At 35.5% G+C, this 5,649-nt stretch overlaps 1 non-coding gene across 1 annotated transcript; it reads left to right on the top strand.

Moving 5' to 3' along the window:
- The first annotated feature begins 3,666 nt into the window (after positions 1-3,666).
- LOC131410438 (U6 spliceosomal RNA) lies at positions 3,667-3,773 on the top strand. Its single transcript, XR_009221253.1, has one exon. It is a non-coding gene; the product is annotated as a U6 spliceosomal RNA (small nuclear RNA).
- Positions 3,774-5,649: the final 1,876 nt, after the last annotated feature.

Below are 5,649 nucleotides of genomic sequence, written 5' to 3' on the forward strand. Positions count from 1 at the left end.
TACTAATTCCTCATATATCAATAACCACTTTAAATGTAAATAGAGTGAATTCACCAATCAAAAGACACAGAATGGCTGGATGGATTAAAAAACAAGACCTAACTATATGTTGCATCCAGGAGACTCATCTCAGCTCTAAAGATAAACAGAGGCTTAAAGTGAAAGGATGGAAGATGATACTCCGAGCAAATAGCAGACAAAAGAAAGCAAGTGTAGCCATACTCATATCAGGCAAAATAGACTTCAAGCCAAAAAAGGTGATGAGACAAAGATGGACATTATATAATGATAAAGCAGACAATCCATCCCCTTAATGAAGACATAATATTTATTAACTTATATGCATCTAACATAGGAGCACCAAAAATATATATAAAACAATGATTAACAGACCTAAAGGAAGAGATTGACAGCAACACAATAATAGTAGGGGACTCTAACACCCCACTTATATCAATAGATAGATCATTCAGGCAGAAAGTCAACAAGGAAACATTGAGCTTAAATGAAACATTAGACCAGATGGACTTAATAGATATATACAGAACATTCCATCCAAAAGGAGCAGAATACACATTCTTCTCAAGTGCACATGGAACATTCTCAAGGATAGGCCATATATTGGGAAACAAAACAAGTCTCAATAAATTTAATTAGATTGAAATCATATCCAGCATCTTTTACAACCACAATGTTATGAAACTAAAAATCAGCTACAAAAAGAAATCTGGAAAAATCACAAATATGTGGAGACTTTACAACATGTCACTGAACAACTATTGGGTCAATGAAGAAACCAAAGAAGAAATCAAAAAATACCTGAAAAAAAATGAAAATGAAAATACAACATACCAAAATCTATGGGATGTAGCAAAAGTGGTACTAAGTGACAACCTTATAGCAATACAGGCCTACTTCAAGAAACAAGAAAAATCTCAAATAAATAATCAAACCTTACACCTAAAGGAACTGGAAAAAGAACAAACAAAGCCTAAAGTCAGTAGAAGGAAATAAATAACAAAAATCAGAGCAGAAATATATAAAATAGGACTAAAAAGACAATAGAAAAAATCAATAAAACTAAGAGCAAGTGAAAGCTATAAGACATTGTTGAAAGAAATTGAAGAAGACACAAAGAAATGGAAAGCAATTCTGTGCTCATGGATTGGAAGAATTAACATTGTTAAAATGTCCATATTATCTAAAGCAATCTACATATTCAATGCAATCCCTATCAAAATTCCAATGACATTTTTCACAGAAATAGAGCAAAAAATCCTAAAATTTGTATGGAACCACAAAACACCCTGAATAACCAAAGCAATACTGAGAAAAAAGAACAAAACTGGAGGAATCAGAGTGCCTGATTTCAAATTATACTACAAAGCTATAGTAATAAAAACAGTATAGTATGGGCATAAAAACAGACACACAGATTAGTGGAACAGAACTGAGAGCCCAGAAATTAACCCACATGTATATAGACAACTAATTTATGACAAAGGAGTCAAGCACATACAATGGAGAAAGGAAGTCTCTTCGATAAATGGTGCTGGGAAAACAGTACAGCCACATGCAAAAGAATAAAACCCTTACCACTATCTTGTATCATACACAAAAATTAACTCAAAATGGATTAGAGACTTGAATGTAAGACCTGAAACCATAAAACTCCTAGAAGAAAACGTAGACGGTACACTCTTTGACTTTGGTCTTAGCAGTATCTTTTTGGGTATGTCTCCTCATGCAAGGGAAACAAACAAAAAAAGTAAACAAATGAAACTACATCAAACTGAAAAGCTTTTGCACAGCAAAGAAAAACATCAACAAAATGAAAAGACAAGCCACCAAATGGGAGAAAACATTTGCAAATTATATATCTGATAAGAGGTTAATATCCAAAATATATAAAGAACTCATACAACTTAATAACAATAAAAACAAACAACCTGATTAAAAAATAAGCAGAGGATCTGAATAGACATTTTTCCAAAGAAGACATACAGATTGCCAATAGGCACATGAAAAGGTACTCAACATCACTAATCATCAGGGAAATGCAAACCAAAACTACAGTGAGATATCACCTCAAACCCATTAGAATGGCTATTATCAAAAATACCAGAAATAAGTGTTGGAGAGGATATGGAGAAAAGGGTACTCTTGTACACTGTTGGTGGGAATGTAAACCGGTGCAGCCACTATCACAAACAGTATGGAGATTCCTCAAAAAATTAAGAATAGAACCACCATATGATCCAGCTACTCTGTTTCTGGCTATTTATTTGAAGAATATGAAAACACTAATTAGAAAAGACATATGCACCCACATGTTCATTGCAGCCAGCCCTGGTCGTCTAGTAGTTAAGATTCGGCACTCTCACTGCCACTGCTGGGTTTCCTTTCCCGGTCAGGGAATCATACCACCTATCTGTAGGTTGTCATACTGTGGTGGCTGCGTGTTGCTGTGATGCTGAAAGCTATGCCATCAGTATTTCAGAAACCAGCAGGGTCACCCATGGCAACAGGTTTCAGTGGAGCTTCCAGTCTAAGGCAGACCAGGAAGAAGGACCTGGTCACCCACTCCTGAAAAATTGGCCATGAAAACTCTGTGAACGGCAGTGGAGCATTGTCTGATGTAGCATCAGAACAGGAGAGGATGGTGTAAAAAAGACCTGGCAGGGTTCCACTCTACTGTACACGGGGTCACTAGGAATTGGAATCAACTGGATAGCACTAACAACAACAACAAATGTTTGTTGCAGTGTTATTTACAATAGCCAAGATATAGAAATGACTTAAGTGCCCACTGACAGATGAATGAAGATACACACACACACACACACACACACACACACACACACTTAGCCATAAAAAAAGATAAAATCTTGCCATTTGCAACAACATGTATGGACCTTGAGGATATTCTGCTAAGTGAAATAAGTCAGGTGGAGAAAGACAAATACTGCATGATTTCACTCACGTGGAATACAAAAAAAAAAACCAAAATAAATGAACAAACAAAACAAAACAAAAACAAACATGTAGATATAGAGAACAGATTGGTAGTTACCAGAGGGGAAAGGGTTGGGGTAAGGGTGAAATGGGTAAAGGAGGTCAATTGTATCATGATGGATAGAAACTAGATTTTGGTGGTGAGCATGCTGCAGTATACACAGAAGTCAAATTATAATGTTGTACACATGAAACTTATATAATTTTATAAACTAATATTAGCTTAGTAAAAATAAATATTAATGATAAAGCAGGATAAACCAACCAAACAAAAAAGTATGGTTACACTAAAGACTAGTGTCTCTTTTCATCTAAATCTTGGTAAGAGCCTTGTGGTTCTCATAGACAAGAATGAAGAAGAAAATGCAATTCTGCCTGAATAAGAATAAATCTCTTTTATATCCAATCATTCCGACTTTATTCTATTTTCTATTAGTGAGGGTTGGGTATCCTTCTGGTAATGTGTTGGTTGCCACTTTTTAAAGAGGTCACAATAATGCATCCTGGAACAGGGACTGAATCAGAGGCCCTCTCAGCAGCAAATCTGGCAGGCTGGGAACCCCTCCCCCAATGGAGCAGTGGGCAAGAACAGGGTCATTATAATACAGGACAAGGTCTGAAGCTCAGTTTTCCTTCAAAAAATCCCCTGCTGTGCTCACTTCGGCAGCACACACACTAAAATTGGAACGATACAGAGAAGATTAGCATGGCCCCTGTGCAAGGATGACATACAAATTCATGAAGCATTCCATATTAAAAAAAAAAAATGCCCTGCTTTTTATATGGAGATCTATGTTGAAGAGAATAGAACAGTGTTTTTACACTGGGGCAACTGAGGCTTTCTATATGAATCTGTGATTCTTGCTTCAATCCTTAGAGAATGTCTGGTTGAATCATTTCTGACATGGGCTACTCCAAAGGGATATCCCTACATTTATAAATCTTAAGATCTGGAATTTTAGTGATTTTGTAAAAGAAATATGCAGTTATTGGATTTTTTTAGTATATTTTGTTTTGTATAAATTAATGCTACTCAATTTATGGTCAGTTGGATAGAATATGTAAGTATTTAGAATGATACTAGTATTAGAGAACATCTTTGAGAATTTCATAGATGAGAAATTGTTTTTTCTTTCTGCCTTAGTGCATTAGGAGGACATGTCATGGCCCCACCAGTGGCAATGACTCTCGGTAAGTATAACATGGCTCCACACCTATGCTGGTGGGTATGTTCTCTTCTTAGTTGATTTTGATCCATGCTCTCCCTCAGACAATTTGAACATTGCTATCAAAGTTGATCTGTTCAACTCGTTAAAGTCTTCCCTCCTTAATTCTTGTGTTGGGATTTGGCAGATAATAATGATAACTAATGGGAATTTATTGAAATAAAAATCATATTCTTTACTTCTGTTTATAAAAGTTACTAATGAAGTTCAAAGTCAATTTTTGTTTTATTAGAGGAAAATTCGTTTTAAGTTTATTTTTACATGACTGGGAAAGATCAGAAATATTTCAGTTGTATTTTATCTGAATTAATTGCTTATGTAGAGAACTTGCATTTTCCCCTATGACAAAGTAATTCCTGTGTTTATGCTTTATGTCCCAAATCCTAACATCAGATTTAAAAGATGTATTTCTTAGCTGATATCTTTGGTGGTTTATCCTTAAGAAAATATTATTTGTCATGAGTGATTCTGCTTGGTCTCTTTGGTTTGTCTAGAAAACATATCCTCTAATCCTTTTATTTACTTGAAAATAAACAATGAGGACAAGACCATTATGATACTATCAGACAGTAACTTTTACAAGCATATGAATTAAAATATATACCAAACTTTTGTTTGAAAGGCATAAGAGTTTTTAATGCAGTCTGCTTTGCATTCACCCAACAAAACTCCTACTGTATGTACAGCTCAGTATTTTGAGTACCATTGAGTATTGCCAGAGTTTCTGAATATTAGGTTTGAATCTTATATTGTGAATGAAATTAAAAATCTCGCAGTTGGTTATGTAACTTATAGTCATAAATCTGAGGTGTGCAAAATAAATGCAACTTTATTTTTCAATTCTGAACTCAGAATATAATGGCTTCTGTTTCTTATTCTGCCTAATAATAGAAAATGTTTGTCTAGGTACTTCCAGGTCATCTGTGTTACTTGTAGATTCGTTCTCAGTCTCTTGGGTAAATATTCGGTCAGTCTTCCTCCACCTGCTTCTTCTCCCTCTTCCCCGACGGGTGAGCAATGTCCAGTGGTGGGATTGAGGGGGCAAGTGTTCTCACCCCTAATGTGGAAAGGCACTTGAGCATCTTACAAAGTTGAGTATGTGTCTGTGTGTGTGTGTGTCTGAGTGCGTCCACTCAGGGAGCAAAGTATCCCTGCTTACTGTCTGACTCTGTTGTTAGCAGTGACACTTTGGATTGGATTGTAAAGGATGATTTGATGAAATGCTGTATTTTGGAATACAGATTGTGAATTTAATTTAAAAATCCCAGAGTATGTAAGGTGGTTAAGGAGATTTCAAGTTCCTGGTTACCCTTTAGTTGGGAAGTTCCAGGTTAGTACTGGAGAGAAAGAGACTTTTGAGGGAGGCTGATGTCTCTATCAATTTTAAGATAAGATGACTTGAGTAATC

This window comes from Diceros bicornis, chromosome 1 (assembly GCF_020826845.1).
Source record: "Diceros bicornis minor isolate mBicDic1 chromosome 1, mDicBic1.mat.cur, whole genome shotgun sequence".
Lineage (NCBI taxonomy): Eukaryota > Metazoa > Chordata > Mammalia > Perissodactyla > Rhinocerotidae > Diceros > Diceros bicornis.